Raw genomic sequence first — 27,208 nt, 5'->3', positions numbered from 1 at the left:
GGCAGCTGCAGATAGGCTATTGATCTTTCTCCTCATTAATCAGAATAATTTTGAAGAAAAAATAAGGGGCTCATTTCCTATCCATTCTTCCCTTTAGTTCTTTAATTTACAAACAGCTTTATTTCGAGCTTTTCCTGTTTCCTGCCTCCTTTATGAGGCACCATTCAATGACTGCTACTTATTTGGTAGTGATATGTGACTCACAAAGTGTCTGGAGCTTTGCTTTGTAAAGCGTTAAAATGGAAGTAAAAAGGCAGAGAGCCTTGTTTTTAAACAGGATTTGCTGTGCTGTAAGTTGATCAAACTCCAGGTAAACGGATTCAGTCGTCCAGGGTGGAGAAGGGAAATGTGTATTGTTACAGTCATCTTCGGAGTTTACGTCTTTAAATGAAAATAAATGCATCTATCTAGGGAGCATATACATCTCTCTTCGCTCCAACCTCAGAATCTTTAATTACCTTCGCAGCCCTGCTGTGCAGCAATGAAATGCTGTTATCCTCACTTCATTTCTTATCCTCAGATAAGGAAAGAAGGCAAGGGAGGGAAAGGACTAGCAGAACCCAGACCCAAGACGAGAGGTTTACGACCTGACAGAGCAGACGGAGGCTTGGTATCTAAGCAGACTGCAGCAGATCTGCAGGCTGAGTGGAGAATTTTCTACTTTGCCAGCAAAAAACCTGAAACAGGGAGGCCTGCCTTCTACTTGGGATTTCACTGCGTGAGTCAAAGGCACATGGAAGAAACCCCGTCCCCTTTGGATCCAGAGCTAAGGAGAGGACTCATACCTGGTTATTCAATGAAATGATTTGGGCTCAGGATGACCTTGCAAAGGACCTCTCACAGGTGGAGGTATGGCTGAAGCACAGGAAGGGGGTTGGGTATAAGGAAGACACTGAGCAGCCTGACATAGTGAGCACGGAGGGACTTTTAGGGGTCTGTGGAACTCTAATATCTAAATAACTGTGTAAACCGACTGAAATAGCAATTAAACCCAGAAAGCTTAAAACTGCTTTTGGTTTTAAACTCCCCTAATGCTGACAGCTGAATGCATGTGCTGTGGCTCAGGCAACCAAGGCCCTGGTTCTGAATGTGGACTTACATTTCAAGTCCACCACCCAAGGCTGGTAACTTCCCACCATGACTCATTATTCGTCTTGATTTCATTTTTTTCCTTAAGTTCTCTTTTTCTTTCCCCTCCCCCTTTTAATGAGCCTTAATTTAAAAAAAAAAAAAAAAAAAGAAAGAAAAAAAAGAAAAATGTTTGCTTTTAATGCAAATCAAGCAAGAGATTTGCGTGGATTGCTGCTCGTGATGGTAGTCTGGGTATGTGCAAGGATCAGTTACAGTGGGATTTACACACACACACACAGACACACACACACACAGTCACACAGTCACACACTCACACACTCACACACACACTGCAAAAGGAAGAGTAGTTGCACCCATTTCAGGTTTGTTTGGAGCCCTCTATGAGTTGTTTCTTTATTAAGCAGTGACTCACAAGGTGCTAGGAGCAAGCAACATGCACTTTGACTCTTGATGAGCAAAACATTTATGTTATTACTACATGCTTTCAACTAGATTCCTGGTATTTCTAAAATATCCAGTATGGTGTTAAATGCTGACCACAAATCAGAGTGGGAGCCTGTTATTTATGAGGAAGTTCTTGAGCTATTTGCTGCTGTAATATTGATGAGGCTTCTTGGACAGGTCACATTAGGATAGCGCGATAGGAAATGAAAACTCTTCTATGGCTCTGAAGTTGATGCTTGGGGAACTCGATTTGAAATCGCTAAGCACCTATCCAGAGGAAAACAAAAGGCTGCTGCCAGAAAGCAGGTGTTGCATCTAGTTCTCTAACTATGTAGCTGACTTGTAAGGCACCGTTGAGGTCACAGACATGATTAGGAGGTGGTGGGGAGCGGTGTGCTTTTGATGCCCCTCATCAAAAGGGATTTGGGTTTATTGCAGAAGTCCTGACAGCTCAGTGGTGTTGGCTGCCTTATTGTGCCTACTGCAAAAGGTCAGTCCGTTCTGGCTCAGGCAAACACTTTTCAGTCAGAGTCCTCCTGACTATAACCTATAAATGCTTTGTCTATCAGAAGGTGATGATAGCTTGGTATGACAGCACAGTTTTTCTGTGCTACTGGAAATCTTTTTGTTTATATAGACTCCTCTGTCTCCAGGATTTATCAGCCTGGCAGCAATTATAAACAAAACCCCATGCGTTTGGGATTTTCTCTGAATGTTTTCAGAGAAATGTTAAAATGCGTTGGTTTTCTCATTGAAGAGTCACAGCTCGTTATTCTGAGCTCGTGAGGAATAAGTGGCCAGGGAATTAAAAATGAAGTCTCCCTTTACCATTAGAAGCGAAGGGTGCTCCCCTGGGGGTGATCCCATGGCGCAGACACCATCTCTGCAGGCTGCTGCGGGGGGCTCTCAGGCAGAGGGGTGCTCACGCTCGCTGCCGGATCGGAGCCCAGGGCATGGCGGGTGGGGGTGGGGGGTGGGGGGAACACACCATCACACCCAGCACTTCTGCCTGGCCAGCTTCTTCACCCATTTTGCTTTGGCAGCGACAGGGAGGAGGAAATCTTCTGTTCCCAGAGCCTTATAGCCTATTTATATATCCAAGACTGGAGACTGTGAATATGGAGTCTGTCAACTGAACTAGCACCGGAGCCCTGTTAGACACTGTCACCACGTATCCAGTAGCTCTAGTATCTAATAAAAGGATATTTGCATTGTGTGGGAGTGAGAAATTCCAGCTGCTAATAGCGTGCAAAATAAACCAAACTGTTCAACAAACGGTCTCCAAGGGGCTTGAGGAGAGAGTGGAGAGTGTGCAAAGTTGCCACCCAAGGGGTGTGTGTGTGTGTGTGTGTGTGTGTGTAACCAGAGTAGTGTAATGATGATTTCATTGTGCAACAGGCTTAAAGTGCTCTAACGAAGCCATTACCAGGTAAAATCATTTCAGTGTTAAGTGCTTTACTAGCACTGAAGTGCCAAATGCATGAAATCCATGATACCCTGAAGAGGTGAACAGACCCAGGTGTTGATCTTGGTTGTGGAGAGGAGCTGAAGAGCAGAGCTGTGCTCGTGCTTACGGCCCCCGCCAGTGACCCAGGAGAGGAGAGGCGGATTAGAGCTCCCTTCTGCTTAGTTGCAACCCTGCGAGTATTTGGTGCCCCACACTGCTAGACTATCAAGAGGAGGATTCCCTGTCCTCACTTCCACCTATTCCTTAAATTTCTAGGAGGTGCGGGTCTGACTCCTTTCCGAGCTTGAAGGGAGTTGAGCCCAGGTCTCCACGTGTCTTGAATCATTCTTAAATGGAAAGCTGCCGCATGAAAGGCTGCAGGAGAGAGTTCCTCTGTCCTTCAGGAGCTCGCCTGGGGCTGTGAAACTCAAGCAGGCAGAAGTGAACCTTCCTGCAGCTCTTATCCCCTGCTGCAGCTTGGGAATGGGGAAGCATTTTGGAGGCTGCCTCTGTTGTTCATATTTTCTGTGGGATCATTCTGGCAGCTCCGCAGTGTACTGGCAGGAGGCCTAGATTTCTTGTGGGGCATTTTGGATCGCATTTGAGACGTGTCGGCCTCATGTCACACCCATGTAGGTGTAGGCTGCTGCTGGAAGAGGAGATCCCTTCCCTCTGCCTCAGCCACAGACTCCAGTTCATCTCTTTTTGCCTCAGGTCTCCCTCTCGTACAACAGCAGGCAAACTGGCACAGCTCGCTAACCTGGTGTCAAGAGGTTTCTGAGGCATGTGTGGGAAGAACAGTTTTCTGAGAAATGAACCTGGGCAGACTTGAAATGGAGCAGTGCCGGCTGCACGATCACAGAATCCAAAATAAAGTGGTGGGGACGTCTCGCTGCACAGATCCGGTTAGAGAGGAATTTGGGACTGACCCTTCTGGCAGCGGCCTGCAGTGATGCTGGGTGAGGAGAGGCAGCAAAAGCCAGCCTCAGCAGTGCCCTTTACCCGCTAGTTTCAGGCAGTTACGAAGGTGGAGCATGGAGTATGTACCTGCAAGCACAGTCAGATCAGAGCCACGCGGTTCCTGACCCCATAAAGTGCAAATTATCCCAGGTGTGATCGCAAGTGCTTTCAATTAATCTAGAAGGCTGTGAAGTAATTTCAAGACTTGTACCTGATATACTGGTGGGGTTTTGTTGCATCTTTAGTGCATGATTCCAGTAAACTGGATGTTAGTGACTGTATGTTATGTGTTTCCAACAGTTCCTTCTGTGTGCTAGTGGAGAATGATTGTTCTCCGTCTCCTTCAACTCCATTTCTCTTTCCATCTGTTCTGTTTCTAGTTCAGACAAAATGATACAAATTTTTTTCCCTTAACACTGTTCTCAAAAGGTGGAAAATATAATGCTCCAGTCCTTCATAAATGCTTTTCTTCTGCCCTCCGTCCCTCAGCTCATTCAGTTGCAAGTGGAATGGCCTGTGTTGTCAGATACCCAGCAAAAGGAGAAGTACGTATCGCAGAACCTAATAAAACGATTCTAGTGTGCCCTCCTGGTCTGCAATCCTTCAACAGCTCTCCCTTCATTAAGCATAAAGCCATGTGTTTCTTAAAACAGATCACACGCCTGGTGCCACAGCGTTAGGTATGTGTTGCTCTCGCTGTATTTCATGAGGGTTTTTAATTTACAGCAACACAGTTTTTATTCTTGCAATAATTCTTGAAGAAGTACAAAAAAAGCCCAATAACAGCAACAAAATCAGGCAATACTGATGTCTGTGAGAGCTGTAAAGTACCTGACATTGATCTGAGCAGCGGCACTTGCAACTAACCTTGATCACTCAGCTTTATTCCTGGCAGCGTCTGCAGCAGCCCAGCCATGCCTTACTTCTTCAGGCATTTTGGTTGCCCAGGTGAAAATCCCTGTTAAATCCAGTGGCTCTGGTGGCGTTGTTCTGGATTAACACCAAGGTACCCATGAACAGAATTTAACTGTGGGCTTCCTGCGTGCTCCTGCCACCTGGGCTGTGTTTCCATGGCACAAGCAGTGATGGAGCACCCGGGAGGACTGACAAGTCACAGAAATCTTCTATTTGTATTCTGCCAGCTTGCCCCAGCTCCACTGTTTCTATTTCACTACTGTTTTAAAGCAAAGGTTAATGAGGTTATGGCCATAAGCCTCTAGCTGGTATTCAGGCTGCTTTGGGTAACTAAAAGTGCTGGCAAGTAGAGGACACCAATGGAGTTTCTTTATATTTGATTAAAGAATGAATTGTTGCACGCAGGGGGAGAAAACCAAGCTGTCTTGTAGAACAGGCTTGTACATTGCCATTTGGCTATTTTTAACAATAAAACCAGCTCTTTAGAAACAAGTGTGGTGGATTATACCTACTAAAATTGCTTTTTTTTATTTTAAGGTAAAGACACCATATAAAGCTGCACATGTAATTCAGGGAGGGCTGGGAGGTAAAAATACGTTGCACTTCATTAGAAATGTTGCTTTTCATTTACAAGCACATGAGAATGGCTTTTCACTAGCTGAACTCTAGTTTTCTATGCCCAGCTCTCCTAGTAGTATCTCAGTGGGCCAAAATTTCCACTGAATGAAATGTTTGCTGTCAGATTGACCCAAATGGTGTCTTGGTCTTTTATACAAATGAAACATTTGCTTTGCTGTTATAAAAATATCTACAGTGTTTATTAATCTAATAATTTTTTTTAATAAAAAAAAGCCATAAAATAAAAGGGTTGCTAATTAACCACAGAGCTGAAAAGTTAGTTACTGCAGACCAAGTCTCGGTTACACTGACAGAAGCGTGAAGTAATTTTACTGAAGCCTGTGCTGTTACCTCAAGCTTTCCCCTTCATCCACAACCAGAATTTGATTCAGTCTGCCTAATTATCTTTTATCTGGGCTTAGTTTCAGCTCAGTGACACTCTCCACCTTGCAACCAATCCTTTGGCTTTTGTGAAAGTCTTTTTTGTTGAGAACAGTGCCATTTTGGTTTCCATTTAAAAGGAATTAAAGATCCAATTATGTAAATTAATTTTAAAAGCTTTATCGCCAATCTTCTGGGAGAAAGGTTATTGCACAAAGCTTGCGACAGACTTAAAACAAGGGTTCTTTGGCTTTGAAATGCATCCCGAGGTGACACCCACCTCTGCCTCCTGTCACAAAGCTGGCAGCTGAGCAGGAGATTTTGGGCAGTTCAGGGACCTGACCCAGAGGAGCTCTGCACAGCTGCCAGCCCCAGGCAAAGGACCCCTGTTTTCCAGGAAAAGAGATGGGCTTGACTCATGACGGTGGAGTGGAGAGGGGCAGAAGAAGGAAGAGGGATGGATTCGGGCATGATACAGGAGCCCCCAGACACGTAGGGGTGGCTGATGGGCTTTGTGGTTTGGCTGCAAGACTCAGAGGTTGAACTTCTGTCCTGTTCTCCTGAGGATTTAAAAGGGGCACTGAGAGGAAGCAATTACTTTGGAACAGGGTGGAGTTTAGCTCAGGAGAAGCACGTTCAATCATAAGCTTATGTTATTTAGGCTTTAGAAATGAACCACTGCAAATATTAGGCCAAGACAGGGAAGAGCAGGGACACACTAAAATGATATTTGCAAGTGGCCTGTGCTCTCTGTGCTAGCTACCCTTCCACTCATTTCTGTCAGACATGGAAAAAAGTTCACACAGTGATACAAAGCTCAGAAACTGGCTGGAAGAAAGCTTAGGGGCTGTCAGAGCAGCTCCCACCCTTCCTTGTGCCCCCTTCCCCATATCCAGCCTCTTCCTAAGAGTACGTGAAAACTGCCAAGTAGCAGGAGAGTTGCTTCTCACTTGTTCTAGCAGGGTGAAAATCATAGGTCACAGAGGACAAACAGATGTTGGCATTAAGCATCTATTTCATGGAAACTACAAAAATATCTCCACGCTGCTGCTGAAGCAAGGAAACCAGAGATGGGCAGGCCCAGCTGTGGGTTGCATGCCGGGGATGTGCAGCCTCTTGCAGAGCCCCAGAGTTGTTGGTGGGGACCTCTCTGGGCAGAGCACGGGAGATTACTCGGCGAGACCTGCAGTGCAAAACTTGGGGTGGGAATGCAAGTTCCGGGAGTCGGAGTGTCTTCTATACTTAGCCTGGGAGAGAGGGGGCAAGGAGATTGATGCCTCTGTGGTGCCAGGAGCAGGAGCAGCTTCAAGCAAAAACTGCTTTTAGTATCTGCAGAAAACCTTCGATGCACTTTGGCTTGTGTGATCTCAGCAGTCATAAAAGGGCTCGCTTTCTCGCGTGGCATTTGGTGTCCCTGTCGCACACTCATCAGGAAACTATTCGTCAGCTTTCAGCCACCAGCCTGAGCTGCTCGGGGCAGTTATCTGCAGCAGCTCGATAAAGAACTAATGTGTTGAGCTACAGGAGAAAGGAGAGGGTGATCCTGGCTGGCGTGATGAGGACCACACTGATAGCGCCTTCGCTGACCGTCCTTGCACACTAACAAGCCAGTGGTCAGCGAGCGCTAAAGGAATACAAGCTTACAGAGGGGACTGGCAAAAAATGACTTGTGGGTTTGTTCTGTTCACCAAACTATTTCCTTGTAGCTATATATATATTAATGGGTGAAAAAAGCCGCACAATTTGGCAGAGGCACTCCTGCTGAGAACACTGTACTGGAAATGCTTCTCAAAACCAGGCTGGCTCTTACCCTTTCTTCTCTGGATGTTGGGTAGGGTAAACCTATGGAGTTGCTCTGGTTATTTTATACAGATGTGAGTGAGAAGATACTGAGGTCACTACCCCACTGTGTGTGTTTGAAGTAAGCTGAGGGTTTTAGAATGGCAAGTCCCTCCCCATTAGTTTTACCTTTTTAATTCTGTCTTTTTCTATAAAGGGACTGCAAAGAAAAGAAGAAAAATATGTATTTACATGGAATATATTTACATGGACTTGTAACACTCAAGCAGAAAAGATTTAGCAGCCTTTTCAGAAAGGATGACTCAACGTCCTTTCAGTATGTTGCTTTATATACACTAGCATGCTCTGTAGGCTGCTGTTGTAATAGACAAATACAGCTTCATCTGTTGTGGCAATAGCCCTCAAGACCCTCCAGCAGAATGTAACGTCATAGTGTTTGAACAAGAGGGGTCTCAGGACCACCTTCTGCTGGGATCACTGAATGCACACCTCCAAGGGAAAATACATCCAGCTGTGGTGGTGCAGGAAGGTTTGGGGCAGAGGCAGTATAAATATTTTGGAATTGATTCCCCTCCTTTTGGAAAGGAAAAGAGGAGCTTGCAGTAAGCAAGGGATGCTATGGGGAGAACGGGAAGCTTCACATGGCAAATTTTCTTTCGTCAGTCTAGTAGCAATGCCACAGAGGCTGTTGCCTCAATGAGCATCCCCACTGGATCCCTGACAAAGCCATTTAATATACCCAGTATTCTGCTTAGCTGGCTGAAGGCGGAAGCGGGGTGTAGGATCTTTGATGAGCTGCAGTGTCTCTGATGGGCAGCAGCTCTGCCTGGGTCTGGAGGTGGCACAGTCCTGTGCCAGGGGCCTGAGAACAAAGGCAGCATCGCTTATGCTCCTCTACAACTTGTGTTATTTACACCCCTGAAGATGTTGTTAACTGTCTTTCCTGTTGTTCATTCAGAGAACCCCAAAATTTGTCCAGATTATAATTAAATATATTCCAGCATGAATTAAGAATCAAGACTTAAGAATTTACAGTGTTATAAGGTACATGAGAAAGTATTTTATTTGCAAATCCCTGCTCCTGTTGGTTGAATTCACACAGAATCCACACAACACCTGATGGCAGGTAGCTCCCAGCGCAGTTCCAGTTCCATCCAAAAGTTGTCAATCTGATTCCAGTACACTAGCTGCTCCCTTGGGACAGCTTGCTAAATATTTCTTACAATGAAGCAAACAAGTTGCCTAAAGCAGGAAGATGGACATCAGCACTCTGTAAATACTGGCCTGCGCAGAACTCAAACTTAAGGCAGTGGAGAAAAGAGAATATCCAAGACACCCATGGAGATCTGGGCTTTCTCAGAGTTGATGGAGGCCAGAGACTGAAGTGGAAGAATTCAGAAGAAGACATTTGATTCACCTGAAAGACTTGATGCTCCTTGCTCTTGCCCTTGTTTTGACTTCGCTGAACTTGATGCCACATTGTAATAGCCAGAGCACCACCAGGGTGGGTCAGGATCCACTTTATTCAACATAAAAGGAGTGGGCAGAGAGGAGGGTGTCTGAGCAAGTCAAAGTGGGACACCAGTAGTCCAGAAAATGAAGAGCAGATCCAGCACAGAGGGAGTCAGGTTTCTCCCTAGCATTGCTGGCTCAAGACCGTAAGGGCTTCAAACAGATGGGAGCTTTCATTCTCTTGCTTTCCTTTTAGAACGAACTGTATATGAGCAAATCGGTCTTTCACCAGTGCTTCCACTCCTGGTGTTAATGGCTTTTGTTGATTTTTTGGGGGTGTTGGGTTTTGGGGGTTTTTTTTGTTTATTTTGTTTTGTTTTTTTTCATTTGTGCCCAAACAACCTAACCACTAAAATAAACTCCAGCACAGCATGTTCGGAAGTGGTTTGAATATGCCAAAGATCAAAGGGAGATGCTGCGCAGTGTTTGATGTACACTTGTTTTTAATTCAAGGTTAAAGAAACAGCACAAACAAGGATGTACAGAATGGCTCCTATTGGGAATGCATCTGGGAGGTGAAGGGAGAGACATTCCTCCCTAGAACCCCATAAAACTATGCACATATGCTTCTCCCTATTGTTAATCCCTTTTGCTGATGGGATGTGGGGGAGATTTTATACAGTGGTGCAAAATGGAAATCTATTGCAGGAGGAAAGAGTGCTGCAATCCCAGAGGGACTCTTATGTTCAAAACAAAATACAACAATGGAGTTAATTAGCATTGCATGGTTCACAGAATCCCCTCGAGGGGATCTTTCTCTGTTCTAAATCATCACTTGTATGTGAGATGGAAAAGCTCCCACTGAGCAGGCCCCTTCCACAAACTTTTAATAGATATTACCACGGTTTTTCATCATTTGCCATTGGCTTTGAGAAAGGTAACAGCTGAGCCAGGGCTATTCAGCTGCATTAACCAGCTGCATGTTAATACAGAAATACTCTCCTGCTCCTCCCTTCTGCCTGCAAACCTCCCCCGCCCCCCCCCCCCCCCCCCCCCAGCAAATTAACTGTTTCCTGACACACTTTTCTCTGCCACTGTGACACGGATATGCAGGCAGAGGGTTCAGTGAGGGTAGAGGATTAAGCAAGGGAGGACCTCACTATGATTATTTGAACTTGTGTGCATACGAAGGTACCCAAACCAGATCTTCGACCCACTGCGCCTGCACCCATTTGAAGGGACAGCCCCTGCTCCAAAGGACTCACCACCTCCCAGTGCCAGGGAGGAGGGCAAAAGGCCAGGAGGAAGGACCTTGCCCTAGGAATCCCACAGAAACTAAACCCATGCCTCCCAACTCCCACGCCTGCTATTATTCTCAGAGCCTGTTGGCACAAGACTCCCAGCAAGCCCAGCTCTATTCTCACCGAAACACCCCGCACCCACACAGCGCAGCTCCCAGTGGGTATGAATGTTGGAGACAATCTGTGCTCTGCTCACCAGTAGCACACAGTGAGCGAGGAATACTGCTTCTCTGCTGGTTTGACTGGCCTCCAGTCACCCTCCCACTCTTGTTTCGTGTCGTGCCAAAACTGATCAGTACCTGCACGTCCTCTACCCGTTTACAGTCATGTTGGCCCCGTGGCCAAGTCTGTGTTTCAGCACAGTCTTGCCCTCAAGTGCAGCTTGCTCGCAACGGCAAATGACTGGAATCAGCAGCAAAGCTCTGCTGTGGATGCACTGTCTGATGCACCACCCTGCCACTGATCCCACATCTCCTTGTCTCCTGAGGAGAGCCAGGAAGCCCTGGAAGAAATACTGCAATAAGGCAACCACTGCAAAAAGCCACAGCTAACAAATTGTTGAACCAGGAACACGTCAGGGCACCTTGTAAGTCTCAGTCAAGAGCTTGGAGCTGAAGTGCTTTGTAAGGAAAGAAGTCAGACTCTGACAGGGTTTGTGCTACCTGCCAAATTCTGATGGGTGAGAGGGGGGGTTGTCAGGGGTCATTCCTACTGAACTATGTTGTATTATGATTGCTTCTGGTTAGTCAAGACTGTTGAATACTTTGCGACTGGTGGGGTATCTGGTAAGGAAGACCTAGCCACAGAAATCCAGTATGCCTGGGGGAGGCTAGGAGGGAAGCCCCTTGGTGTTTAGGGACATGGTTTAGTGGTGGACTTGGCAATCCTGGGTTAACAGTTGGACCTGATGGTGTTAAAGGTCTTTTCCAACCTGAAGGATTCTGTGATTCTATGGTTCTTCTTCCATTTCAGCATTGGATGTGTTTACTGCTTCCTATCTTAGCTAAGTATGTTACCATTCTCCCCTCACCCGGCCAGTGTCCCAGGGAGCTCCTGCAGTGGCTGGACCCCAAAGCTTCTCTGCTTGTAAGCAAAGATCCCTCTGCAACACAAGAGGGAAAGACACATGGAGAGGGCAGGCTGAGCACAAGCACAGATGCTCAGGCTGCCCGTCCGGGGGGCAAGGGACCTCAGTAGAAAGTATCTGTCCTTCTTTACATTTTATTAGCATTTTAATTTAAATGGTGGTGAGACTGATGAGAAAGGGAAAGTGAAGGGTGGTGATCAATTCAAGCAAGCCTTAGGCTAACACAAGCCGTTTTCCTCCAGCTGTGGCTAAACTATCACCTACCCCCAGCCCCCTCTCCTCCCCCTTCCTGACTCTCACCTGGCACACCACAGTGGCACACCACCCTCTTCCCCTCTCACACACCCAAAGCGAGCAACCAGCTCAGGGCAAGAGGAAATGGTTAAGCACATCACTGCCTTGGGAGCCTTCTGTTGGCCTCCCACCACCCTGCCACCACTGCTCTCACCCGCTCTTCACCCTTTCCTTCCTTTGAGCCCATTATGTTACTCCCCCACTTCTCCCACTCTGCTAACCTGCAGATTTTGCCCAACCACTTCCTTACCACCTCTGGCACACAGGGTTGAAAAGTACCACCACGTAACAGTGACACAGTCCTTGAATGCTGGGTGCCAGTTAGGTTTGTCACTCCCCTACTTTGGCTGATAGACTGCTCTGAAATTACAACCTGGCAGCGCTCATAGCACTGCTGACAGAACGTTTCATGACTTTGCAGACATACTCATAGGTCTATACAGTACGTCCCCGAGCATTTTATCACAGCACGTGAGGAGACGTTTCACAGTGTTCTATCTAGGCACTGCTCCTGGCCCAAAGCCTAGGTGTTTGAACAGTAAACTCCTTTTAGGACTCATGTAAATGTGCACAGAGATAGCGAGGCAAGATACAGAGGATATAATTAACCACTAAAGTTCCTCGCAATCATTGCAAAATGCCAACAGACTCTGCTCATCTCTACAGAGAATATAAAGTGGGATTTCAGCACGAGCAGGTCTCTGTTCTTGCTCTAGCAGCCTTATGCTCAGACGTTAGGGGCAGAGGCAGTTTCCTCGATCTTTCTGTGTGCCCTTTCTTTCTTACATCTTCTTTGGGCTTCTGTTGTGGAGTAGCTGCTGATGCACAGCCTGCCCGAGTGCAAACCAGCAAAGCCATTTGAAGATGTGATCTGCGTGGTTGAAACTCAGCCTAGTTTCTAGGAGCAATTTGTGGAAGTGGCTCAAACCTTAGGGACCTGACTGTGCAGAGGACATTCTGCTGTACGGTAGAGTGTAACTGCAACACACCGCAGCTACTCCACAACAATGCCGCATGCAGGCTTCCGTGTTTCATAATTTTAACGCATTTTCCCAGTTCAATGTAACCCAAATGCAGACTGTCCACCCAGGGAGCTTTTCACAACTATTCTTCCTTTTGACTCAGTTTCCCTGGAAGGAAAGTTTGTGGAAACTCGCAGTGTAGGCAAGCCTGAAGTGACTACCTTCACTTCTGGATTTGTTTCATTATAGAATAAGCCTGGAATAAATAGCAAAAAGAAACCTGAATGCAACGACCTGCAGCAAGACCTGCTAGGAATCTGCATAGAGCCAGTCCGGTGAAATGCACTTTGATGCTGAAAGGTTCAGATAGGTGCCTAACCACCTTGAATTGCTTCCAGAGGAAAGTTAAAGCCCTATTGTTTGAAATTCTTAAAACTGTCAACTGAGAAATTCCCTGTAGAAAACAGGCCTGCATTGACTAGTCCTCCAGTGGCCTTTCCCATCTTCAGCTTCTATGATTTATGTGCTCATAAATTCCTTTGTGTTCTGTGCTTACCTGGAAGACTTGCCTGTGGCTGGCATCCAAGAACACCATAGTGAAGTTGCATTAGGCTGTTCTTTCTGGTTTCCCATTGTCTCTTACCTGCCTGAATTTGGATCTGAAAGCAGATACAGACGGCCACCTTTCCCAGCAGAGACATCCATCCTGTTGGATTGTGCCAGGTGGTGGTCGAGAAGTGAAACACCCTGTCCTTGCCAGCTGGTACCAGAGCGTTTTCCCTTGCGGCACCTTGCTCAGGCTCCTTGGCTCAATCCCACTCCATTTTATCTAAAGGCGACTGTATTGGGAGAAACACAACTAGCCTGGGGCAGAATTGGTCTGAATTCAGAACCAGTACCCTACCAGCACGGGTTTTCTGAAATATTTTCTTCACATAATTTTTCAGGATGGAGTTTTATTTCAGAATAGCATATAAGGGAATTTTTTGTTAACACAACTCTGTTTCATGTAAGCATGCCCAAAGCTCTTCTTTGCCATGTATACAGCAGTATATTTGCATATCACAAGATTTCATATCGCTTCTCGAGTTTCTGTACATGCCTAACTGCTTCCAATTGCCACAGTCACATTGAGGGAAAAAAGCTTTTACAAATGCTTCGCCAGACAAATCACATTTTCAGTAGAAGCAGAACAATTCCTTTCTCTTAGAAAGATGTTTTCAATGAGGGCAGAATCAGTACAGTACTTAGTTACAATACTGGAGTGTCAGATGTTTATTGAGTCAGCAAAGGAGATATAAAAAGAACTGGCAGGGCTCTGCAAATCACTTTGATTTTTAGTAGTGACTCTACTATGGTAAACAGTAAATAATGTAAATAGCAAAGGTGTTCTCATTCACAGAGAAATGAAATGGGAAGTCAAAATCTTTTTTTTTTTTCCTTGTGATAAGAAATCTTTTGAAACCCTCTGATGCCATTTCTTATTCCATCAGTATTACATTAACTTGATATGTTGCTGTTAAACAGCCGCACTTAAATACATCAAATGGATTAATGCTGGCACTTTATCAGGTATAGTTTCTGTTTCTGTAAGACATCTCTAGACATACAGAACCTACTTAAAATGAGAAAGGAAGTTTCTCCTCTTCACTGATTCAGAGGACTGTGTGTAACTGGCTGATATTTCTTGAACAGCCTGATTAGTGCCAGGCTGGTCACAGCTATGTCAGGACAGATAAGTTAAGTGGGCTTTGAAAGTCGCTCTAAGTGACATGAGTTAGCGCATCTTCGAAGTGCTCTCGGCTGTGCAGGAAAGCAAGCAGAGGCACAGTGAAAAGCCTACAGACACATTCAAGCTAGCTGCAGTTTTGCCAGGCGTAACTCAACCAAAGCTGAGGTATGAACTCAGTGAGCTGTCTTGCACTGTCTTTGCTTATCTGGTATCGCTGTATGTAAATCCTCAGGCTGAAGGAAAAGGAAGGAAAGAAGCTGCTCACAAGAGAGAGCAATTTCATCACCAATAAAGCAAAGCACCAAAAGGGGTGAGTCACTGAGCACCATTTACAGAGCAGTAAATAAATACCGTGTAGTCACTTGCTACATATTTTTTTAGTATCAAAAGTAAGAATGAAATCTCTTCTCTGTCCCAGTCTCATTGCTGGTTTTTCCCTTGAGCATCCAGCAGTTCCCCTCTGCAGGACCAGCTACCGTGCAGGCAGGCAGGCAGGCAGGGCAGGCAGGGCAGGCAGGGCAGGCAGGCTCCCCTTCCCCTCCCACCACTCAGGGACTCGCATGACTGCTGCCTTAAATATTTGACTCCGCACAAATAACCTTCAGCTTGTGGGCCAGGACCTGCCTCCCCCTGCTCTCTAGGAACATCACTAAATCAGTGCCAGCCCTGGCACGAAGCCTGGCTCCAATTGTGTCATCTTGGTCTTGTGTCACGAGCCACTGGGGCCACAGCGAGGTCGGCAACTTTCTGATGAAACAGGAAAGGTTTTTCCAAAAGGAAAACTGAACCCAGGAGAAGTACATTCTTCCTTCTCCAGCCAGCTTTTCAGTGTTCTGCCTCCTTGCATGGGACAGTTAGCAATTTCCTCCCCTTTCAGCTGCTGCTGACACATCGCTGGGTGGTTTCCAGCCTCCTCTGTGCACATTGTTCTGCAAGTGTTTGTCTTAGCAAGGTGCAGATCCAGCCGCACCTTGCAATTAATAAATATGTGTCAACACTCGGCGCAAACCAGATTATTATCATTATCCCAGAATTAGAGGGCTGGCACAGCCTTGGAGCTGCTTGGAGGTCTGATCCTGCCAGGTGCTCAGTGCTCTTCATTTCCATTGGCAGCAACAAGAGTGGAGGCTAGGAGGGAATTACAGGATTCAGCTATCCAAGGGGTGGGGGTTTTTTACTTAGTTTCAAATTCTAAAAGAGATTATTCCTGTTGAGAGAGGAGCAAAGCAAAATTGATAGCTAGAGGCCATCCCCTCAATGGCTGTAAAATAACGCCGCTCACTTAACAGCGATGGATCACTGATTTACATCAGCTGAGAATCTGGCGCTGTGTTGGTAAACATGAAATGGAGATTATAAAAGGAAATTAATAACAGTGAAAGCTAACCTAAAAGCTGAAACACGTATGCAGGGATTCCTCTGTTGGTTACAGTGCAGCTGTGCGGGGTGGGAGTTGAATTTCTACTCCATCTTGACCCTGACAGGTCAGATAACTCCCTATTTTATACTTGGAGCAGTGCATCCCTGAGCCAGGGTCACACTGACGTACCTGCAGGGAGGATATGAATCCTCAGGTTTGATTATGATTTGCACTAATGCCTCTTTTCACTGGAAATGCTGCGACATTTACCTAACATCCTGAGCACTGCTAGAATGATAAAGAAACCATAGAGGCAGATCTTGAAAGGCAGTTAGTTTCCTGGAAAATGCAGACAGGACATATTTTTAAGATATCTCTGCTTTAAAAATATCTCTACTTTAAAAATATCTCTTCAGGCGAAGTCCTCAGCTCTCCTTGGTTTCATCAAGAGTTCAGCTTTGCTCCTGCACTGATATTCTGCAGAATTTGTAGAAGTGCCTAACTGGTCTTCAGGTACCTTTTTAACTTGAGAAATGCTGCCCTGCCAGAAGCAGGGGATCGGGCCATCCAGCAGGGATTGGCTGCATCCTAAGGAACAGGTGGTTCTTTCCAAAGCTGCTGTGTCAGCAGGGCTGAGGATTGAGCTAGAAGGATGGAAATGAGCAGGTCCTTGACAGAGAGCTGTAGCCTGGAGTACTGTCAGGTGTAGCGGTGCTTCTACAGGAGCGCAGGAAAAGGTGCTCACTAGCATTTACATTTTTCCTTCTCTGTTGGTCTGAGCATCTTTGCATCATTTACAGCAAGAGCAAGAGCTGGAGTGCCTACTGGTGCACTGACTTGAATAGAGAGCAATCTAAGAAATCTGCAAGGATTTCTGAAACAACTGCCTTGAAGGAGGGCAAAACACCAAAAGAGGCAAACTGTGCCCCATGGTGAGTTCAAGTGAAGCATGTTGAGGTGCAGCAGGCAATGCTGAAGGATCACACTGCAGTTAGGAGAAGGACTCTCTCTTGCATCATGTAATGCTGCGGTCCTTATCCAGTTTCTACAACCCAGTCTGAGGAACACAGAGAAGCACCATACCTCTTTGCCAGCTGTGGACCTGATTCTTTGCTCCCATTTATATCTCCAGCTTGTTGGACATTGCTTTGGGAAAAAAGCAATCTCCATGATCGTCCATGAGTTTAACTCACCATGGCTAGCTATTACTATCATCTAGGCCCTCCACGTCTACTGCCTTTCTTGATTATTGTGGAAATCAGGTCCTGTGTTAGACATGATGTTAATCTGTCTCTTCATTGTCCAAGCTTACACACATAACTTAGTACCCGTGGTCTCTTCTATATAATGATACCAAGAAATGGCTTTTCCTAGCTAACCTCACAGCAAAAATAGTCATCATGGTCCAGGACTGTCTCAAGGCATGGACTTACATTTTCCCAGCATTACACCACTGTTAAGAAAGGTTCCTGAGATCTATCAGCCAATCTAGAGGTGGTGAAACATTCTGAATAATTAAAGTTTCCATTTCTTATATGACCAAAGCCCACATCCTCTGTGAAAGGCATAGAGGAGTTTTTCATATTTTGTAACACCTGTTTGCATTTCAACACAGCAACCCAAGCACAAATCACATGTGTATGGTTGTGTCAGATGTCCTGAGCAAGGCAGCAGGGAGGTGACTTCCTGGAGAGGCTGGGTGCTGCCATGCAGGGCTGTGTCCCCCTGCTCAGCTGCCATCTGCTCAGGACAGCACAGCCCTCACGGAGCCCCAGGGCTGGCACTGCCACAATTCATAGCATAGCACCCTCACCACCTACATCTTTTTAGCTGCAGGCTGCCCATTAGCCACTGAGAAAGAAATCTTATTTTCCTCCTAAAATTTCACCCTGAAAGGTCTCTTCTCGTGACACTTTCCACAAAACCACAGCCCACACTCACTTATGGCTGAGCTGCTGCAGCACCAATACCGCTCCTCGCTGCTTATGACACGGTCTATTCTTCTTTTAAACTTCTCCAGTCAAATGGCACCCTTTTTTCTTTTGCTTTCTGTTCATACATTACCCAGCAGAGTTATGTTCTGTAGTAGAGCAGGAATGGCGCACAAGCTGTGTGGTAATGAGAACAGCATTATTAATTTTTATAGGGAGGTTCTTTTTCATTTTGTGGTAAGGCAGCGAGAGCAGCTGCAGCTATGAGTTCCTTTGTGTCTCTGTGCTAAGTTGCTTGTGACTGAGATTAGTTGATGTGTTACATGTGCCCTTTAACAGGAAGAAGAATTTCCCCCCCCCCCCCCCCCCCCAAACTGTGTTGGCACAGCAGAAATTCTCCACGGTGCCTTCTTGCTTCTCGATCACCTGGACTCCAGCAAGAAATCAGGTTCCTTCAGAAAACGGGGGCAGGAGGGATTATCTTACAGGGAATGCAGAAAGCAGGTCTGCTGCAAAAAACACATGGCTTTTTTTCTGATCGCTACTGCATCACCTGATGCGGACAGGGTGCTGCTGCCTGAGGAGTGATACCTGTCTCAATTCCAGCGCTGCTCTCTGGGCCTTTCCCAGACCCTGGGCCTGGGTGCCTGCATTTGCAGGGCCTGTTCTGCACTGGATCTCAGAGCCATTGGCTTTAAGAGTTTGTTTGTGCATTTTGACTATAGGAGCTCATTACGTGAGCCGATTAAAGCCTAGATCCTCAAAGGTGTTTAGGCACCTAAATCTGGCCAAGCCTATTTGATCCCAGTGGGGTTAGGTACCCCCGTGTTTTTAAGGAGCTAGGTGTAGTGTCCTGGTGTTGGAGGAGGAGGAGGCTAGGAGCAAGAGGCATTTTCCTGTTTAATGTGCATAAAAAGACTAAATACTGGAAACCAAGGCTGTTAGATCCTGAATTACAGATCTGAAGGTTATAGAACCAATAAAGAATAAATAGCAGAAAGAAAATTAATGTCTCCCATGTCTTCCAGCTTCTCAAAACATACTGAGGCACATCACACACTTTCCAACACTCACATGCCTTTTCCTTCTGTCTTATTTGTTCCTTTCCCTCACTGCTAGTCTGCCACTGACCATCAGCCCCTTCAGGCAAGGACTGCGCTCTCCTTTGTGTCCACAAAGTGTCTGGCAGACCCTGGGCAATAAGAACAGGCCTTTCAAAACCGGCCAGGCAGTGCAAGGATTTACGCTGCTCTGAAGCCCCGCACAATAGGAAGAGCACAGTATGTTGACTCTTTGGTATTTGTTATTGTTGGTCTTCTGCGCTGGTAAACTGGTCTCAGCTCCTTTTCCTGGTGACTGCTGTGGAATAATCCCGCTTCAGTTGTGTTAGGCCCTGATGAATATCTGAATTTCAGTGGGACAGCTGTGGCTGTGTCTGGGCACGACTCCTACCCCAGGGTTAATTTCTTCATGTAAGAATGAGGCCGCTTTCCAGACACAGCCACATGTTAGAAAACCACTTCTCTTGTCAGGAAGGAGCTGAGCATATGGTGGTGGTTTGTCCCAGGGACCCCTTCGCTGTGATCGATCAGAGGGCTGCTGGTGCAGGCTGTTGAAGGACACAGAGCGGTGCAGGATTGCGCTGGGAGCCCTCGCTCGGCTGCATGGCTGGACACCCACACAGGCTCCCCATGAACCACCCTGACAAAGCTCAGCGGTGAAGAGGATGCACGTCATACCTCTGGCTGACGTAAGTATGTGCTGGTGCTTATCTTCTATGAAAGCAAACGAATAGCGATACCTGTGGCTGCAGCCTCTGTGTGTGCGTGGAGGTGATGTCTGCAAGCAGAAGCAACAGCTCCCAGCTCCCTTTCATCCCCTTGCCAGGCCGTGTCAGACTAAAAACAGCCTCTGCCCCTCCACTACAAGAAAACAAGGCGGTGCCCACGGAGCCCGTTGGAGAGCCGGAGGAAGGACTGATTAAAGACGTGAGCAAGGAAGCTCTCTCTGCTCGCCAGGCGTCCCTGGCAGGGGTGCCGGCGGGACACCTGCTCGTGAATCCCGCAGCAGCAGCCGCCTTCCTCGGACCTCCAGAGACACGGGGAGAATTTCCTCTTCAGCTATTTTCAGGCAGCATCTGCATCTCTCACCAGCCATGGATGCCATGAGGCATAGTGCCAAAAAATCAGCAGCTTGGCAGCTTCTCTACATGGACTCAAGAAAAATATTCTGGATTATCTGTACCATCTGCCTCTCACAGGTGTTCATCGGGGAGGAGGGGGGAGGAGAAGGGCACCTGAGGGCATCAGAATCGAACGGAAAGTGTTTTATAGGGCAATACTCATTGTAGCAGCTGGTGCTGATGGAGGAGGAAGAAGGAGGAACAGATACTGATTCCTATCTTGGAAAGCTTAATAAAGTTTGCTGTGCAGTTTCACTGAAACTGGGCAAATCTCTGGAGTCCGTACCCCTTGGGCTGCCAGGAGGACAGGGGAAGTTCGGGGTAAGAATCCCCAGGGTTATGTACTGGGGAAGGAAGCAATTTTCCGCGTAAGTTTGAAGAGGAACTATGTGGTATGTGCCTTGTTTGTAAGTGGAAGTTCGGAGTAAGCATCCACAGGCCGTGGGCTTGGGGTTTTTGTCAGCGATGGCAAAGTACTGCTATCTCTCAGCAGACACCACAAAGGTCTCACCCTCCCTTACTTACTCATGGTTAATCATTAATATTTTCCTGAAAGTGGAACTCTGCTGGTTCTCACAGAACTACAAAGCCACATTGATAAAAAAAGATCTTATTTGTGAGAAGACGAAACCCTGATGCCAGTGAATGGTTTGCTTTCCACCGCGCTACAGAAGCGCCGTTTCCTGCCCCTCCCATGAAAAGCATTTGCTCCGGTGGTCCTGGCACGCTGCACACCTACAGAGACCACGAGGGCCACCAGCACCTGGGGACAGCTGTGGGTCAGCAGAAGCTGGAGCTGCTACACTTGGTACCTACCGCCCACTGAAGGAGAGCGACCGGCCTGTCTTACAGCTGTTTTTTTATCCATCACAAGGGGGTGATTTGTCTCCACACTGGAGCAGGGAAACTGAGGCAGGAGGGTGTTTCTACTGTTTGGAGACAACCTTGGACCGACACTAGGTAGATCTGGCCCACATCTTGCCTGGTAAGTGCTCCTGCTGTCATCCTTGCTGTGCATCTTAGAGAAGTCATGGAAGAACTGGGTAAGGCCATCGCCACTCCTTGCTCTGCCCCCTGTGTGACCACTGGTGTGACACCGCCTCTGAAGCCTGCAGAAGAGGTAGGAACAACTGGGCTTCCCGAAGCGGCACCTCCACTCCCGTTACCTTCAGAAGCGTTCATGGGAATGGACCAGCTTTGCAGCTACTTTTTGAGACATAATGCTGCACAAGCCACAGAAGAGTTGCACAGAGAGGAAAAAAATAAAACCACTCTCAGCTCCTCATCTGCAGGCTGTTGCTACACAAGAAGGCAGTGCAGAGCTGGTGTGAGGAAAGAGATTGTTGTTTCATGTGGTTTCCAGATAACCACCGATACCTTACATGATTGCAGCTGACCTTGTGATACCATATTGCTACTTGCATTTTCTTTAAAACTACAAAAAGCTGCGTTGCCTAATGCAAATGAGATTTATGGTGGAGAAACAAGCTCACAGCACCTCCAGTAGTGAGGCTGATGACTAGTGTATCACCTTCCAGCCACAGCTCTCCTGTTGTGTCCACCATCATCTGGAGCACACACTGTCTATGCCATTTGACTGAAAAATACGGCCCTTCATCATGAGCCACGCAGTTTTCTCATCCCCCAGCCTGAATCACTGGGCTTTCTTTTCCTTCATCTGTGGAGCTACACACAGTAATTTGCAACACTCCTGCTACCACGCAGGCTCTCGGGAGGTGTGTGATGCCCACCTTTCTGGTGGTTCCCTACCACCATGCTTTAGACCTAACTGCAAGTTAGAGCTTCTCCAGCAGTGGCACCTCAAACAAACCCGAGTCCTGATCCAAGCAATTTTAATTGGATACGCATGGGAATAAAGAAAAATAATAAGAAGAAAGGTATCTTTGCTCTTTCCAGCTAGACCAGGAAACCCCTGACTGAGCTCAGGGAGGCTCACAAAGTACTCTTGGTATATCAGCTATCCATATTGCATAGGGCTCAAACAAGTTCTGGCTTTATTCATTATACTAAACAACATCATTGTTTATTTCCTAGTGTGGATTTTCTATTTTTATCACTACATTTCTACCCTCAAGTGCAGAATAAAACATTCGCCAGGTGCTAATGGCTGTTTATTGGGAATGTAAAAAGTGGGGAAATTGAGACTCAGAAATAAAATTGTAATTGCTTATATAGATAGGACAGGGCACAAGATATTCTCAGTTGCCTATGAGTACTGCTTGTATGTCTTATGATCTGTATAAAGTTTTATAAAGTCATTAATGTCTTTGGGCACCTTGTCATTTTTAACGTTAACTTTTTGTGTCACTTGGTTTTGGGATGAAGGAGAGAGAGCAAACACTGTATTAGTCCCTGTGAAAAGTGTCAGACTGACAGCCTTGAAAACAAGTATTTAATGCATCTCTGTGTCAAGTGGTACAGAGGCAGAAAAACCCACCCAAGGTGTACTGAGAAGAGCTGCACAAGATTTCTTGCCTATGGGAAGAGCGAGCTACCTGGATGCTCCCCTGGTCTTGCCTGCTTCAGATGCTGGAGAGGGTCCTAGTGTAACATAGGAGAGCCTATCCCAGTTGCAGCATGGACCTGTGCTAGCTACTGCAAACATCCCAAGACCGTATAAGCTACAGTCCTGGCTGACTCCCCAGACATTTGTATTAATACCTTGTGTCGTCAGGTATTTTTTGATAAGCTGTGCCTGATCTCCAGGAGCACCTGTAATTTCAGTTGCTGCAGAGCTGAATTTTACAGTTTTACAAATACATTTTATAAATGAGATTTGCCCTGTATTACGTTTGCACATATATCAGACAACAAATTTCATAGCTGCAGTGCTGGTCATTAGCAGATGTCTCCCCAAGGTTCTAGGGTCACCACATAATGTATCAGACTGATTGGGCTGATTTCAATCCCAGGGGAAAAAATAAAAGAGAAAAAGAAAATGGCGACATAACCTTAATTAATAATGAATCTGAAGACCAAAATGTAATTATTGCCAGTCAACAGATGTTGTGGAAAAGAGGTCAAACAAGCTGAATGTATTATTTTCTATGTAGTTATTTTTACCAGTTGATATGTCTGACATTACTTCATGCCATTTTGTTTAAATTTAGCCTATACCATTTCCACATGCCTACAGTGGACTGGGAACCACACTACTAAGCTTTCAAAAAGTAATAGTAACTGTATGACATGGTATTGGAGGGGGCTTCTATCAGATTTCTGTAAGTATTAACATTAGGACCAAGGGCATTCAACATCTCCAGTTCCCTGGAAATGAATATAAAAACACTGCTAACAAAATTTGCAGGTGACATAAAGACAATGATGAGGACAGAGCACTATAAAAACTTTCAAGGAGCTTAACAATCCTGGATCATTCTAACAAAATGTGGTTTTACACAGTGAAATGTAAAGTAATTAATTTAGCAGCGTGGAATCAAGCCAAAGTTACAGACTTCATCCTGTTGAAGAATGGATTTGAAAAAGATTATAGCAGAAAAGCAGTTCAACATGGACTCCAAAGGTGATTCTGTGATAAAATGTGAGCAGTCTTACCCTGGGACTGCTGAACTGGTGATTAGTGAGTAGAGCTAAGGAAGTGATTTTACTGACTAGAACACTGGGGCAAGTTATATTGGAATACAACATCTGGGTTTGGTGTCCACGTGTTTAAAGAATACTTGAAACGGGAAAGAGCCTACAAAAGGAGAGAAGTCTTTGCATCAAGAGATGCAAGAGCTTAGTGCTTTAGCTTATCAAAAAAGCATATTGAATGGACTGAATAACAGCACAGAAGTACCTTTGTTATAGGCAGAAAATAGAAGGGATCCCCAGACTAGTGGAGAAAACTGTAGCAAGGACTAAATGCTGGAAACTAAGGGCAGGCAAATTCAAATTAGAAAATAGAGTTTTCGGGTTTTTTATTTTATTTAGTAAAGGTGATCAGCCCCTGGACCACATGACCAAAGGAACAAGTCATTCTCTATCTCATGGCATCCTCAAATCAGGCTGTGCCTTAGCTAAATGCAAATTGTTGGCTTTATTACAGACATAACTGCAAGGAATTTAATGCCCTGCAATGCATGGGAGGCTATACCAGATATCTAACGATCCCTTTTCACCTTAACCTCTGTGCATCAATTAATAAAAGGAATGAATTCTGGTACTACAGAGAGACATTGCCAACTGGGAGAGGGTGGACTGGTGCTTTTGGCATCCAGAGTGGAGTGGAGGGTGCTTCTAACAAGCAGAGCTTGTTACTTCAGTTATAACTTTAATAATCGTGTTAGAGGGCAAGAAATTAATTTCTTTTTCGGAGATTCCCATTGCTAAAGTCTTTCCTATCAGCAGGCCCAGAAAACAAAAATTTGTTATGTCCTTCCCTCAAAGTTTATGTTTTCAAGCAAGTGAAGCAAATCACCTGGAGGTTCCTGTTATTATCTATGATAAACAGTTAATGCTAACCCCAGTCTGAAGACCCTTGAAATTAAGGAGAATCTCCACAGAGTTTTTTCAGTGGAAGTTTTATCAAGTTCACTGACATTCACACAGTTATTATGCAGTTTGCTGGTATATATATCCAGTCAGTAGAATAGACTTCAGCTACACCAGCGTAGATCTGGATGCACACCCGGGAAGTCCATCTGCATTGGTTCAAATTCTGTGCTCTGTAGACTATTTTTTTCTCCACAAACCACAAAGAAGCTTCTTAAAATTACATAAAAGGTTTGGTTACCCATTTCTGGAGCAAATACTATTTTGCCAAGAGTGAGGTTATTCCAGTACCTTATCCACAAGTATGAGAGTGTTGACTTTCATCATAAGGTTCAGTTTCACAATATTAGTACCAAATAATTTTGGTTTTGAACTTCTCTGTTTCCCCCAAAAGCAAGGGACAATATTCTGGAAGACCTGAAGGGAATTCATCCCAATAGTTTTCATTTAACTCCTACAATAAAAATGCCCTTTTCTGAAATGTTCATTTTTGTCTGTCATACCTGCCTCTCTGCTTCATCAAACCTCCTTGAAAACTTGGCCTTTGGGTGTACTTGAAAAAATGCGTTTAAGCAAAGTAAAGATCTTGGATGTGGAATGTTAGAGCCAGCTCTGCTTCTGCTGATTTCACTGGGAACTGTAAGTCAAATTTTCTCACACAATATCAGTAAGATATTTTTTTTTATGTTAAGTAGCACCAATACTGAATACCATACATTAAATCAGTTAGGAAATATATAAGAAGGTCTCTATTCTTCAGCAGTTGTCATCTATTACCTGACTGGTTTTATTATACTGTTCTTGCCCATAGCTGATGTGTAAAAAGATGCGTTCTGTGTATGTTGTTCCAGAATAGTGCTGGTTCATACCTACCTTACCTACCTCTCTTAGGCAGCATAGCATCATATATTATTATTGTTAATAATAATCATAATAAGAATGATGATGATAATAATAATAACGTTAATAATAATATTTGATATAGTCCACAGGCAGAAGAATATGTACCAGTGTTAAGATGAAGAAGGGATTTATCTAACAGGAGGTTAACTAAAGAATAAGATGGGAATAGGTGGATCCAGGGCACTTCTAGACTGTATATTATAATGGAGTCTCAGGTAAAAATGTTTTATTTATTTAACTGGTTTATGAAATTATACATACATATAGATACATACTTAATAAACATGGAAACCTTGCCCATTCAGAAAGCCTGGCACTATATATTTTATATATTTTATTTTGTAATTAAGAAAACCCTGTGATATTGCTATGTTCACGTCTGTTCTAAGTAGGCCAGCTATGTTTTTGCTCTCTCTCTCAAAAAAAGAAAGACCTATAGAAATGCACCACTAGTGCACTAACTCCTATTGCAAATATTTTCTCATCTGGGAATGACACATTGTCAGTAGAAAGTAGATATTGGGGGGGGAGGGGGTGGGGTGGTGGGAACATAAATATGAAGCAGAAACAAAGAAGAGTCCACAAATTGGGAAGCTCATCACAAATTAGAAAACCTGTGATGAGTTCTCTGTCCTGCCACTGATACCTCTGTGCCTTGAGGCCACACAGAGAATGTCTCTTTAGTGTCTCTGGTCCCTCTCCAGTAGTTCTTCACCACACAGCCATGTTGTGAATCTCTCAGATCTGATTGTAATGAGGAACCACATCGAGAGCGAGCTGAGTTAGAGATGAGAGACAGCAGGATAATATCTGCTTTATTAGGGGACAGATACCGCCTTGAAAAGCCAGGACGTGGATTCCTGCCGTTAGGATATGAACAGAAGGATTATTAAATGAATGGGTGTCATAACAGAAATAATAACACTGACCTCTAGTTTTCATCAGTCTTAATGTTGTTCCCTCATTATAACAAACTATTTACCCTTTGGCCTCATTTTATGCACATGGGAATCAGATTATTGCCTCATAAAACAAAGGAGCAGTGAGATTATCACTTAAGTAATGGCCCCAAACATACTGTTAGCACAGTGTCACGGACTGTTGCTGTACAGCAGAGTGGTGTAACTCCTTTCATCAGGGCACAGTCCCAGTAACATGGGCAGTGGAGCAGGTAGAAATGTCACAGGGTGAGCGAGCACAGCTTCCCATTCACCTCAGACCAGTCAATCCCCAGAATTTTATCCCTGCAACTTGTTAAGCCTCAGAAAGTTCATACCCATGTAGAAGTGATAGCCGCTGCCTCTGTGCCAAATTGCTTTATCAGTTTTAGATAGCCAATTCCCCCTGCCCCCCTCCCCACACCAGTATTTGCCGATAAAATGTTTGCACACTGTTACATGGGGAAATACAGAGCACTTGGGGGGGGGGGGGGGGGGCGGGGGGGAAGGGAAAAAAGAGCCCTTGATAATTTAAGAGCTGGCATTTCAGAACGAGAATGTCAAGCAGTTTTGGATCTTGTTGACGTTGAACCCTGGGGCTCTTCCTCCCTCCTTCTTTATCTTCATGTTTAAAGCAGGCAGAGTGATCCTATGTTAAGGGCACGTAGTCAGATACCTCTGCTGGGGATTCTTCTGCCTGGCTTCAAGCACTCAGCGGTGACTGAAGTCCGTGGAGACAAGGATCTGTGGATATAATACTGGCATTGTCTACACTTTCATTTCTGCTGTACGCTGGCCCCTCTTCTCTGCATTCATTGTCACTATTACATCTACCTTGGGAGAGAGAGACCATCGTAGGCTGCATATTTATTAATCATTCTTACCTGCTTCTCT

General features: G+C 45.4%; 1 long non-coding RNA gene across 1 annotated transcript in view; it reads left to right on the top strand.

The window, feature by feature from the left end:
* The window catches only part of LOC308062878, a 32,399-nt gene extending 5,583 nt beyond the window's left edge, over positions 1 to 26,816 (top strand). Inside the window, exon 2 of the long non-coding RNA XR_013927732.1 lies at positions 521 to 26,816. This is a non-coding gene — a long non-coding RNA (uncharacterized lncRNA). The remainder of the gene's footprint in view (positions 1 to 520) is intronic.
* The last annotated feature ends 392 nt before the right edge of the window (positions 26,817 to 27,208 follow it).

Source organism: Falco punctatus (assembly GCF_963210335.1).
Source record: "Falco punctatus genome assembly, chromosome: 4".
NCBI classification, from domain to species: domain Eukaryota; kingdom Metazoa; phylum Chordata; class Aves; order Falconiformes; family Falconidae; genus Falco; species Falco punctatus.
The sequence above is the reverse complement of the archived record's forward strand: the minus strand, read 5'-3'. Positions and strand labels throughout refer to the sequence as shown.